Genomic DNA, 14,696 nt, shown 5'->3' with positions numbered 1-14,696 from the left:
TTAGTGTCTAAGGAATCTATAGGTAGGTCTGTTTGACTGCATTTACTAGACCGTGAAAGACCTTCGTAAGTGCCTACTGAAACAGCTACAATGTCTTTATAATCATTTTGAAATACGACCAGGAACATTTTTAATGTCACCATGAAAAAAACAGAAAAGACGAAGAGAATATAGCTATCTATCCATCTCTCCATCCATCTCTTCCTCTCAGGGTATTGCTTATCCTAGTTGAGGGCACTAAAGATGGCAGCTAGGTCACAGGACCTAGCTGTGGAGAAAACACAGACAGATGGGGCCCTGCATGCACGCGCGCACACATACGCACACACATACACCACCAGGGGGTCCATCCATCTTAATGTGATCAGGCCCAGCTGAGTGGATCACACCAACATTAATCTCAAGAGACAGCCAGTGGCCTGCTTGAGTGTGTGTCTTTGCATCAATTATGTGCATGTGTGTGTGTGTGTGTGTGTGTGTGTGTGTGTTGCACTGCGCTGCGCTGCTGAACATTTGTCCAGTATCACAACAACGCATTAGCAGTTTCGACCTCTCCATCAGTCTAAACAGACTGCGACAACTAGTCAGCACCCTCAGAATGACAGTGACTGAAGGAGAGGAGCAGTGTCACTCTCTCTGACACACACACACACACACACACACACACACACACACACACACACACACACACACACACACACACACACACACACACACACACAACTTGCTGGGTTATCAATTATTCGAGTTTTCCCAGAAGAGAAGAGATTTTTAATCACTCTGAATCTTATTTTATTACACCCAAGAACACAGAGAACTTTTAACGACTGAATTTACACAATGCTTTCAAAATACTGTTCCTGTTCATGAAAACTAACTAAACTGCAACATCAACAAGACTCGAGTGGTATGAAAAACAAAATATTTCTCCTCCTTATCAAGCCCCCATCCTTTCCCTCCTTTGTTTCTGTCCTCTCCCCCTTCTGTTTCGTCCCAGCTAATTAAACCACAGAGGTAGCTGTTGTACCTGACAACAGTGTAGTTCATCAATGTGTTACAATGAGAGAGGCTAGCTCCCCAGTGTGTGAGTGTATGTGTGTGTATATACTGTATGTGTGCAAGAGAGGGAGAGAGACTATTGTGTGGTTGCAGCCTTGAAAAGGTAACAAAGAAAGGAAAGCCCTGAGGTTCCTCTATACATTTGTAAACCTCCCCTGACACATACACACACACACACACACACACAGTATCATTCCCTTTGGATAGGCTCCCATGTGCAGCATTTTAAAGATACAGACTGGGAGAGAATTGAGCAGGAAAAGGTTTTCTCAACGATAAGCATTTAGGGTCTACACATTAATTAGAAACCTGCTCTATACATAAACAAATTGGGCCATGTGTGCATTTACGTGTGTGTGCGTGTGTGTGTGTGTGTGTGTGTGTGTGTGTGTGTTCATATCTGTGTGTGTTCATGGGGGCTCATATTGTGCGAGCTTGAAGATGCAATTATGAAAACAAAGCTTAAACTGTGATGGGAAGTCTGAGCACTTTGCAAATTATGAGGGAAGATTATTCATTGCACTTATTGTTGAGACTAGGAGAGGGGTGGAGTGGGTATATGAGCAAACAAAATCTTCAAACTGCTATTATACGAGTGAACAAAGCCTCAAGCCTGTAAGTTTACTGTTTGTGTCATCTCAAAGTCAAAGTGGAGGTTGCAAAATAATGTGAAGTCAAGGAACAAAGAATGTTGACACAATGGAGTAAAGACCTATTAGGAGCAATGAATAGAGGATGATTACTTATTCAGTGAAAGGTTGGCAGCTAAACCTTATTTATCCATGATACGCTGTCATGAGAGATGGTTGCATTCAAGTTACATGGGAACTTTGCATGCCTCTGATAAAGAGAATATTCCTTATATCTCTAATCTTAAAACCAGAATGAGGATTAAGGATGAAGTGAAGAAGTGTTCATAACTTGTTATGGAGTTTAACCTCCTCAGCTCACTTCGATTCAATGAAATTATGTGTTTACTCAGCAAACACATTGTTGCACTGGAAGAAAAGCCAAGATGTTTAACTGTGTGAGGAACCAGAGCAAAAATGTTATCAATATGTCTGCCTTTTGTCCAGGTAATTGGATGATAACATGAATGTTGGTGCTACAGAATATCACTGTGTACAAAAATCAATGCAAGCATATCAGCATGGTCTGTCATTGCCTGATAGATCCTCAGGGTTCCCAAACTAGGAATCTGACATTGTTTTTTATTACAGAAAACAACAACGAGCGAGTGGCTGTTTTCAAAATGACAGCTGGACCCTCGAGATAAACAACAGAAATTATGCTCAGGGTTTTTAGATCTTACATCTGTGAATTTCAGTGGCTTTTCAGTGTTTGCCCTTTGACCTATGAGGAGTCAACAAAAAAGTTTACTTGAGCGTCTGAAGCCTTTTCCATTCAAGTATTTAGTTAGAGAAAGAGTGGAACAGTTGACTTGTAAGGATTTCTGTGTTGGTCGTAACTCTACCAGCCCTCTAAATATTGTTTTTGTATTTCTGTGTGCGAAGATGTACATGTTTTTTTTCATCTGTGGGTAGAGACCAGTGTGTGTATGAGTAAGTGTCCTAAGGCAGCTGGGGTCTGTCCCTCTTAGTGTTCAATACAGGCTGTGTGTCTGACCTCTTGAATTCTGTTTAGTCTTGTGTTCCCAATGCTGCACGCTGAAACAGCTGTGTGTGTGTGTGTGTGTGTGTGTGTGTGTGTGTGTGTGTGTGTGTGTGTGTGTCTAAAAAATGTGTCACATAGTGACCTTGGGTTTTACTGTAACTACTACAGCAGCGTCGCTTGTTGTTTTGACTGGAGAGAGACAGCACGTGTATGTGTGTGAGAGCATGTGCATGTGTGTGAAAATGTAACCCCATGTCTACATAGGAACTGTGAGTCCCAACTTCTTGTTTTGTCTGTAGACAGACCTCCAGACACTGTTTGTACGAGATCAGTCAACCCATTGTTACTGGAAAAGAATGGTACGATGTTTGTTTATTATGAACCACCAAACATACTGATAAAAGCGAGCGGCACAAGATCTGATCTGAAGTTAGACTTGTAGGCTGGCTGATTCACTGCTTAACCTGTTGATGATTTGACTTATTGCTGCCTGCCTTAATGAACACTTAACTGTGTAACTAACTGCCTGATGAAATCACTTGATGTTGTCAAGCTGACTTTACTGATAGATTACTGTCTCACGGACTACTTTACTGGTCTAGAAGGTGAGTTAAGTTAACTGGACGCTTGATAAGATCCTCTACATTCTGCTTGGTAATGTATGGTTTTATGTTTTGTTGATCAGTAAAATATCTGTGATCCAAATGATTGGCTGGTTGTTGTACCTACTTCACAGGATTGATCAAACACATCCCTCCACACACGATCAGCGGTGGGAAGCACGGTCCAGTAGCAAGGTGTAGCACAGGTTTCTTTAAGGCCTCATTCAGACCAAATAAGGCGTAGTGCAGGGTTGTTTGGCAGCATGGGAGGACACAACTTGGAAAGCATCCTTGTTCCTGACAAGTTTGCAAAGTATTTCTCCTCCCCTGCTGGTGCAGTCTCCTTGGATCACGATTTTGATTGTGAAAACAAGCAACAAGAAACTCAGAGTAATTCAGTCTTTTTTTGTCAGGAATGACAAAAAAACGACGAAAGAATTCCATTAGAAGTAACATAGAGGTAGGCTATATTTATACCGTAGAGCTTGATTTAGTGTAAATGGCTTTAACAACTGTACTATTGACCAGTTGGTCTGATCATCGGCTTATTTGATTGGCCACTGCAGCATGATGGTATGTTGCATTTCTCTAAGACCTGCATCCAGCACTCAAAATGACAGGGATACCTTCCATTTTGGCCACAACACCTGATTTGCTCTGAATGACAATTAATGTGTGCCAGAAAGCAGCAAAAACTGTTTTAAATTTCAAAGACAGAGGAGACTTTTGTGCATCAAATTTCATAGTCAGCTGTCACCTCATGGGAAGGGTAATGCAAAGCCAGGTGGTCAAACTCAAAAACTGACTCAATACCCTGAGAGGAAGAGATGGATGGAGAGATGGATAGATAGCTATATTCTCTTCGTTTTGCATTGGCAAATATTGACCAATTGCAAGTCATAATGAAGGCTTCAGGAATGGCTTTGCAGAGCATCAACAAAGAACGTATTGAGTTGTCTGCTGATATCGGTGGGTCATTAAACATTATGCTTCTATTAGTTTATGTAAACAGTGACTTGTGAATGAAAAGGTTTACGGTTGTTTCACATTTCATCTGATTGATTCTAGATGCACCCTCACATAAAAGTCAAGACAGTCTTTGACTTAATATCCAGTGTTTCCTGTTAAAATCCAATGCACTGGTGTGACGATAAATGACAAAACGTGTCATTGTCAAAAAAAATCTGACTGCACTGCATATGTACACACAACCCCACAGACAAAATGACGTGCCTGATGTCGAGTCATAGGAAGAAAGCTGAATTTCTGGGTTGATGAAACCGACTTGACAACTATGGACCATTTACCTCTTGGAAGGAAACATGTACGAGAAAGGTTTGCGCAAATAGTCTGTAAGACGATCAGTTGTGCGTGTGTGTGTCATCTGTGTGTGTGTGTGTGTGTGTGTGTGTGTGTGTCAACTGTGTTTGCCTGTAAACTCTGTTTGCCGTGACATACTGGGCTAATTCAGTTACTCAGGGGTTCTGTAGTGTAATGCCTTGTAATGACACACAATCTCATTTTGTCCAAGGAGACACATCAATCTTTTGGATTTACTGTGGGGAGCAGAGTCACTCCTGGTGAGTGAGTAGGAAGAACAGTGTGTGTGTGTGTGTGTGGGGCAGGCATGTATGTGTGTGCTTGTGTGTTAAGCAGTGGGGAAGAGGGAAATGGAATAATATGTTCAGACCAGTGGAGCTGAAAACTACCCATACATTGGTTTGATAAACAGCAGGAAAGGCCACCATGGTACATAGCTAGAAGAGGTGTGGGTATGTGTGCGTGGGTGTGTGTGTGAGTGGTGGGAATGTGTCTGCATATGATCGTGTGTGTGTGTGTGTGTGTGAAACGAAATAGAAAAAGAAAATGAGAATTCCTTTGTGGAGGTGTGTGTGTTAGTATTTGTTGTATGTGTTCCAATGTGCAAAATCAAAGGATGTGGTGGTGATGATGTGTGTATATTGTGCATCCATGCATTCCCACGATCCTACACACATATGTACGGGATCAGAAACCCGTGTGTAAACACCCTTCGCTCCTCTGTAACTCCACTTTTCTGAAGCACATCAGCACATTTTCTCCCCCTTTTGTTGCTGCTACACATGATGCATTTTCACGTCTGCTCCTCGGGGAGAAAAACAACACAGAAAAGAAAAGATGAGATCATTGACCAACGAACAACCAAAATGAAAACGCAGTCAAGTAGAGCAGTGTAACGTGGCTTGTGTATTTGCTTTTAAGATGAGGGAGAGATATGGACAAATTATCTGCAGTGAATATCGCATGGATCCCAGTAGTAACGTTATTACAGTCTGTATGGGAGTTTCAATCGGGTTCAGACATACCTGCCTCGATTGTTTGATAAAGTGTGTGTGTAGGAGAAAGAGGAAAAAGAAAAGACTTCTTCTGTGTGTCTCTCTGTGGCATCTCAGGCAAAAACTGGCTCCTTGTTCTCCTAGGCCTTATTCACTTCCTCACTGTAATTGCCAGAGAAATTCAAATTACAAAAGAGCACATAGGCCTGATTCAATTTGCTTTTAACTCCGCTAATGACTTCCCATCTCACCCCTGTTTCTCCCTGGCTCTCCGTGTACCACACTCAGCTTTTCCCTTCAAGCAGTGGCTTTTATCTGCAAAAACGACTCTTCTTTTTTTATGGTGACTATCATTCTTTACCGATAGTCTTTATTATAAAGTGTGTCACCAATGAGCTGTGCTGTTTCTTTTTACCCGGCTGCATCAAGGCCTCTCGTATTAAAAACACAATGTGCTGAGTTTGACGGTTCTCAAAACAGAAATTGTTGCAAGGAAGGCTAAGAAAAGAATCCAGCAGTGGATGAAGCTCTGAGGCGTGCTGATTGTGACACACAAAGAGGAAGAGGAGCTCGGCTATCAGGTGCTGAAGACTGTCATTTGTGTAATGAACAGCGTGAAAGAGTGCCACGATGATAATAGTCAATATAAGAAAAGTGAGTATCGAGCAATGTTCATACACTGGAAAGTTTACTGGATGCGACAGTGAGGAGATGCAAAAAAAGGATTTTCTGATGTCCTTGCAAGAGGAGCCGATGTTTGCATCACATATCACAAAGAGGCAAAGAATGAGATTTGATTTTTCTGTAGTAAATAAAAAGCTGTCACAAAACAGATACAGATAAAGAGAAGAGATTGGCAGGTCAATATGTACTGTAAATATATTTGCCATTATGATTTTTTCTAGCTGTGCACTAGCCATTTACAGGACTTGAGACTAAAGAAGCTGTACAACTGCCATCCATTAGCTTTATGGGGCAAAATAACTGTCACAAAAAAATATGTTTTCTTGCTAGTTTTCTATCTTCATGAGTTGCATGGAAGTGTATAAATAAAACACTCCTAATTAATTTCTATTCAAGTGAACATGATATTAATATGTATATAATTGCAGGAAAAAAATATTGGACTGCAGTTGTTTGCAGCCTTATTAACAGACATAATACTAAGATGAGCTAGAACACTTCTGATAGAAGTAAACGCACAAGTAGACAGACACAGCCACTTACAGGACACATACACTCAATACTCAACACTCAATACTCAATACTCAACACAAAAAATAATCTAATCAACCATAACCACAAACAAGAAATGTTGTTGATGGCAATGAAGCCCAAATGTGTTTAGAGCAGCAGATGCACTACAGAAAACATGTTACATATTGCATTATCATTGTTCTCCTTTAACTCTGATTAGTGTAATACTTTTTAGGACTGCTATGGAGCTTTTAGGAGTTACGTTTATTTTTTAACATTGCCCAGGTACCCTGAAATGTTGTACGCAAGCTCATACAACTATCACACAGGATCTCAAGCAGGAGCTGGACAGCTCCTTCATTATGAAAGCTCAGGGGACTTTGTGTGGCAGTTAAAGAAATTCAACCTGCCAAAGACAATGATGGTGCACTTTTAGACCATCATCACAAAGTCTATCCTCACCTCCTCCATCACCATCTGGTATGATACAATGCTGCCAATCCTAAAAACAAGAATAGACTGTAGCCAACCATTTGCTCTGGTGAGAAGGTGATTGGCTACAATCTGCCATCTTTACAGGACCTGTTATCCTCCGACATTTTTTTGATACTCCTGTAACAAAATACAGGAGACACAAATGTCTCACAAGAACATCATACAGGCCAGAGACCACTACTGACGCTGACCAACTTATATTATATACATTATACCTTATATTATGTATAATAAAAGCTGTGTTTTAGCTGCAGTCACACTGTTGCAAAGCCTTAACAAACTGAAAAAACATGGTAAAACACATAGCTTTATCTAAAGCTATGTCCTCAACTCCTCTCCCTAGGCAACAATACTCAATACTCCCAGGTTACCTAGGTTACCCTAGGTAACCTGGGAGTATTGTTGCTGCAAGCCTAAAAGGAGGTACCATTCCATATTTTCTATTTGAAGTGAAAATCAACAAAATATCAAGTTTCTATGTGCATTTAGTTATTCTTCTTAAGAATTTGGGCGTTCTTTCTGGTTTGTTGTGCTATTGAGAGACACATCACGTTGCTGCTGCTGCGTTTGTAGCTTCACAGCCAAGTCCTAACCCTGGTCCTGCCTGTTCTGAGGCTTATTGTTTTTCCACTCCATCTACACGTCTGTGACCCCAAACTTACTTCTCTCTCAGCTGGCTAAAGCCCTGAACATTACACCTTGGTCACAATGGTTAACACAAATCTATGTTAAAGGTCAGCAGCGAGGTTGATAAGACCTATTATTTCACTGTGTCGGTGTGGAGAGTGGATGGAGAAGTTGTGGCAGCCAGACGAAAATCACAGGAAACAAGCAGCTAACTCACAGGGGGCCCGTCAGCAACAAAAACATGTTCACAATGCACGCTAACACACAAACATGAAGACACTTTCCACTCCATCTCTGTTGGCTTTGTTTACACAGTTTGTGTGAACACATGCATGTATTTTGCTACAGTGACTATTAATGACTGTAGTAATCAAGGATTTGGCAGGAATAAAGGTCTGTGAGAAATTAGCCACTAGCCTGCTCAAATCTTTTATGATTGTAGCCAACCACAGAATGAATACAATAGAAAAACAGCACTGAAATAAATGATTAGAGATTAATACAGTATTTAACTTGCGTAAAGCTTCCCAAACATTCATGTTTAAAAGGTATTAATATCTATTCAAAAGCCTAACAATGCCATCATGCTATATTTAACATGGCTTTATGGCCAGATTAAATTAGCTTTCAGTTTAGAGGATAAATATGTTACTATGGGTGTCAGAAGGTGAAAACAAGCTAGAATTACTACCACGTGGTTGTACGCCTCAGCCAGACAGTTACATTGCAATTTACATCTATACAATCACCACAGTTTCAAGGTGGGCACCCAAGATTGGTGTCTGACCAAATGTGAACATATACATATATATATATATATATATATATATATATATATATATATATATACACACACATACACAATATACACACATATATATATATACATATAATTAAACGTCATAACCTCATCAATTTATTTCTTTACACATGTGTATGAAATGTGGTCAAAACTGGCATGTGAATTTTTCATAGCCAAAAACGTGACCATGACTTTTGTTCAACCTTGAGTCCAAGTGAACGTTTTTGCCAAATTTGGGATTCAAAAAAAAGAGAAAAGGGGGTAAAATCATTCATCAGGAAACTGAACAAACGAAAGAGGATAACATACTGTATGTGCTCCAAGGATATCTTTTATACTCCCTGGATAGGTGATGCCAGTAACTCAACTCAAAGAGACTAAGAAATTTCCACTTCCCTGTAACAAAACACAGGACTTTGACTGTGAATCTTTTTATGTATTAAATCCTTCAATGTTTTTTTCCTATTAAAGAGATGTCAGCATCTCTATTTGTCGACCCGTTGTAAGCAAAACCCTGCAAGGATATGAAGGACAACTATGTGCAGGAGGTGGCTTAAGAAAAGATTAACCAGAAAGAAGCAAAGTACTATCACAGTATCATATAACTGATAGGAAAAATTACATTTTAATGAACAGGAATTACTAATATTTGCACTATGCATGACCTTCAAATGTGATTCATAACTTTCATTATTGTGTAATATTAACACAAGTTTTAACTGCGTAGCAGACCTCGATTTTAACATTAATTAAATCTGTGACCACTTATTAGTAAGTATGAACTGCTGGTGTAGAAATCAAACATCAAACAACAAAGAGCAGTCAGCCTCCCAGAAATTCTTTACTCATGTTTGAGAGAGCTCTCAAACCACAAGAAAGCCTACCGTGCCCAGCCCCCCTGTGTCATCCTGTCAACCTGCCTGCCTGAAGGATACAGATGATGAAGTTGGTTATTGGTCTGGGGTTAGAACAGAAGATCACTAACGCCTGATTTTTAGCACATTGCAATAACAATGACAGAGATTATAACTGCCAAAAATGTGACTAAATAGAAAACAGGGAAGAGACAGATAATGAAATGAAATGAGCTGTAACTGTGGAACAAAGGACTTTTTTTTATGCCTGGAGTCTAATGGCAATGGTTCACACAAACAGCAACAAATACACACACAAGCTTAATGACCCATTCTGACTGAGTGGTCATAAATTCCTTGTTTATGACGCTTAGCATCACAATTCAACTTGCTCAAAAAAGGGCTTTCACTGTTGCTGACAAAACACACACACACAGACACAGATATACAAAGAGCAAAAAGGGACCGCTGGTGTAGCCTAGGGCAAAACACACACATACACGCACCAGCTTCCTAATAGCATCAAGCGAGCTAAAACTAGAACACAAAACAGAGCATTAGAAAGACATGGTACAGTCTTTTTCTAGTCTGACGCTGTGTGAAAAATGAACTCTGCCCTCAGGCTTATCTGTTTGCATAAAGAAGCCATGGAAGAAATAACAAGGAACAATCCAAAACTAAATGCTGGCGACTGGAACGTAAGCCAATTAAAGAGCACAAGCCCAACATCAGCTGCTGGAGTCAACAACATAAGCATGGGTAGGGTGGAGTTCAAAGGAACCTCGTCTGATTCAATCCAGTGCTGAAAAACACCAACTGTGTGTGTGTTTCCAGTATTTCTCTTTCATGCTTCTCATTCACAATCTACTATTCCCTCCGCTGCTACGTCGCTTTCAGACCATTCAACATGTACATTCAAAACGAGTGAAAAAGATTTCTGCTGTATTGTTGCAAATCCAAACTTTGGAGGTTTATAGGTTTACTTTTATCAAAGGCCATTTCAAATCAAAGCAGGTAACTTCCTAAAAACCTTGGCTGGGAGCAGCTTTTGTGTCACTTTATCTTCAGAAGCCTGTTAACTTTCCTGACATTCAAGGTCCCCGAGAGGACAGAGTGATTATGCTGTTTGGATGTCTATTCATTGTGGTGTCAAAAAAAGTGCTGGAGAAATTATTATTTAAAAATATTATTCGTATGAATAAGAATCTCACTGTACTCTATTAAAAAACAACTATAGCATGCATCTGCAGCGCAATTTCACTCTAAAACTGGGGTATCATAAAAGCCAATACATACTGAGTGCACATTTATTAAATTTAGTATAAATCTGAAAATCATTCCATGTTTGTCCTTCAAATCCTTTGTATGCCTGACTCAAACTGAAACCCAAAAAAGCAAACAAAACGTGAGGGCACTGAAACAAAATACAACTGATATTAACAAGAAATCCATGCAACATTCTGCTTTTGAGCTGAACCCTCAAAGAAATAATCAGGGCTTTTGCTCATTAATATGTCAAGTTAATATGACTCAAAATAACTGCGCTAATGGCCCAGGAGAAACTTGACGATGTTCCTTCAATACAAAGCCAGAGGGCATTTGAGTACTAGCCGTACTATAGTGCATTTATTTTCTGATGGGAATAAAATTAACGTGGTGGGAAAAAAGCCAATCTAAATTGGACTTCATGGGTGCAAATTAATTAATATGCAACTAATGAAACTAATATTGTACATCAATTTGAACAGGAAATTAAATTTTCAAAAGGTAGTCCCAGGTAAAACTCCACACCAGGCTTTTGTGTCAATTTGCACTATGATAAAGTGAAGGAGGTGGGGTACAGTATATTCATCTGTCAGACTAAAAATAATCTGTGGCGTAATATGAAGCGAGAAAATGGATTTTGTTTGAAAATATAAATTTTTATAGTTGAAAAAAGTCAAAGTGGGTGAAGGCTTAAGGTTTTTTTCTGTAAGATTTCTACACGAGGCAGCAATGTGACTACTGTTTCAGCATGTCTCTCAAGATCCCTACACTTTCCACACAAGTGCTCCAACCTGCACGACTAAGAGTATGATCCCTCATTGGCTTTCCATCCATTCATTTCCCTACCATTCGTGTTCAATTGAGAACTAAGCATAGTCAAAAAACAAAGAACTTAGATTAATACAGTGCTGAGCAAGTGGTTTTATTTCCCTTGACCTCTGACAACTTTCATGACTTAAATTTAATCCTGTTCTGCTTTTCAGCGTTGATCTACTAGACTGAATATCACTGAAATCAGCAACACGATTGATGTCAATGTACTCCATTAAAAAAACAATGTTAATGCTCAGACAAGACTAAGAGTCTATAGCCATAATAGCCACTCTGCAAAGTTGTACTTGAGCTACTTATCGATTAACTGCATATCTTTATGCCATAAAATTATTCAAGGTTCAAGACTTTTCAAGGACCTGTTGATAACCTGTGAAAGCACTCTACCCTTCAGCATGACATCAACTTGACATTTGGTTTGGAAACGAAAGAAAGCACAGGGAGAGACTCTTAAATGAAGACATCCCACATGTTCACACACAAAGACAAACTGGCAACAAACTGGGAACACTTACACACACACTACAATTTAATAGTTTCAAATGTTCTCTATTGACGCAGAGGGAGACTGGAGGACAACTGCAACTGATGTTGTGCGTGTGTGTGTCTGTGTGTCACACAAAGACCTCTCTGTTTCATCAGCTGACAAATGTCACCAATGATGTCACTACTACCTCAGAGCAATATTTAAAACAGATCATCTAAAATCAGACCACATAAAGAGCACATTCTGCCTCTTTTCCGCAGTGCACACGCACGCACGCACGCACGCACGCACGCACGCACACGCACACGCACACGCACACGCACACGCACACACACACACACACACACTTTAAGAAACCATGACATCCATGACTGACCAACTCACACAAAAGCACACATTAAGCTTGGATTTTCAGTAACACCAGCATTATTTGGGAGAGATTTGTCAACATATTTAAGTAATCCCTCGGACTACTATCAGAGTTTCAGTTAAAAGAGTAAAAACAAGAGGATTTGTTTTCAGCCAGTCTAACCCTTTTGAAAAACAACACAGTTCATCTGGATCAGATACAGACCCCCTGCTGAAAGGGAGGCTGGCAAGGGACTGACATCTGTACACACATACCACAACACACAAAAACTCAGGAAATGGGAGACAGGCAGAAATGCACACATCCAAGACCAAGACAGAGTGAATAGAGGAACTGAGAGTGATTAAGATCCATTTATCAACAATATCAAAAAGACACACAGAGGGTGTAAAGGGCCAAAGACGTTGTGTGTCTGCATCTGTTACAGCTATTCTTAACAACAAAACCAGGAATAAACCAATTATATGACACTGGTGGTGGTTTAAGGTAGTGATTTACAGGGGAGCAGTGAATGAGACTTCCAAAAAAATAAAAATTGCCAAGTGCTGGCCAAACTGACTTCACTGTGGAAGCAGTAATAAAAGATTTTATTTTCTTTCGGTCACAAACCTCACATTTTCCCTTTTAAAACATGCCACATTTGGTGTTGACCACAAATGCCAGTATATTTGGAAAACTATGGTTGAACCAGTAGGATTTACAGTGTTTCTAGTCGTATTAGATGAGTAAGAGGCTTTAGTCAGGAATAAAGACCACTGAGCTCAGGAGACTACAAACATCTAAGACAACAACAGCTCTTAAGGAAAGCACTTTATACATTTTTAAACTGATGCTTCTTTAAATTAAGGCTGGCAGTAATATGTGTTTAGAAAATAATTATGTCACAATGTTGTTAACAGACATGTTATATCGTGTTTTTAATTATTTTAACAACTGTGTACTACTAACCCTGTATGTATATGATATGATTACTATCATTGTTGTAAAGCCTGGCTCAGGTTAAACCCTTGGTATCAGATTGTTACATAAACTTGGGTACTGGTAGTTGCCCATACCCGATCCAACATTTTAGGCTGTATCTGAGGTACATGTAAGGAAGACAAAAATATTATGTTGGAGCTACATTTTTGCTTATGATAGACTTCCACAATGGTTTGCAATCTGCTATCTTCTTGCAGACAGAGATCCCCCTATAACAAGTACAAAAATGGATGACAACAATGTTGAGGTATAGTTACGTTGTCGCCACACAGCATTACAATATATCAACTCCATCTCTATCAATCCCCAAATAATCATAAAAATGCCTACTCTGGTGATAGAACAGTAATAACTAAAAGGTCAGGACCTGAAAACAGGTCACTGCCTTCTTGCTGTAGGGTCACTCTGTTACATGGACAAGAGTGATGCTGCAATTAGCCCAGATGGTTCAAGGGAAAAAAATGGGAAATTCCAGAAAAATGCTGAAACCCCCTTACTGACAGTAACAAACGTGTACACAACAGACTCAAACAAAGACATGATGTATTGTTGCTCATGTAATGTTTACAACTTTAAGGTTGTTTACTTGGCAGCTACTAGAAAGCCAAAGGACTTGAACAAATTAGTGCAAGAACAAAAAAGTATTCATTTAAACCGAGAAAACTGAAGTCTCATAGAACACTGGTGCTGTGTCTACAAGTTATTTACTTCCTCGCTTTGTGAATCAAGCCATTAGTGTGTAAGCATTGAGAGCGTGCAGGAGGATGATTGATGGATTATCATCAGTGGAGGCCCAGCACAGTGGAATTAGCCTGTCGTAACCTTTTTAACTAGCCCACTGAGAATACAGCACATGGGTTAGTAGAGACACACAGATCTGTAAACAGCATGAAATTAGCCCATAAAAATGTGTGTGTACATGTGAATGTAAGTGTCTATGTTACACACATGTTAGTGGGTAAGTCCATCTAACTGTCCTTCCATCCCACTATAGCATTTATCTATATACATTTATTTATTCATCTATTCTATTAAATCTTATTTCGAGGCATTTTTAAATATCCAAACATCATGCAACAGGAGTACTCTTGAACAAACCTACTGCCAGGCAAAAATAACATAAAGAGGACATACCAGGATAATACAGAAAATCACAGCTATGATGTGAAAAGGTGACAAAGGAATGATGTCTCTAT

At 39.6% G+C, this 14,696-nt stretch overlaps 1 protein-coding gene across 1 annotated transcript in view; it reads right to left on the bottom strand.

Moving 5' to 3' along the window:
• cdkal1 (CDK5 regulatory subunit associated protein 1-like 1) overlaps nt 1–14,696 on the bottom strand; it is a 238,825-nt gene that overhangs the window by 142,335 nt on the left and 81,794 nt on the right. The gene's annotated exons all lie outside the window — the stretch shown is intronic.

This window comes from Pagrus pagrus (genome assembly GCF_965226575.1).
Source record: "Pagrus pagrus genome assembly, chromosome: 7".
NCBI lineage: Eukaryota > Metazoa > Chordata > Actinopteri > Spariformes > Sparidae > Pagrus > Pagrus pagrus.
The sequence above is the reverse complement of the archived record's forward strand: the minus strand, read 5'-3'. Positions and strand labels throughout refer to the sequence as shown.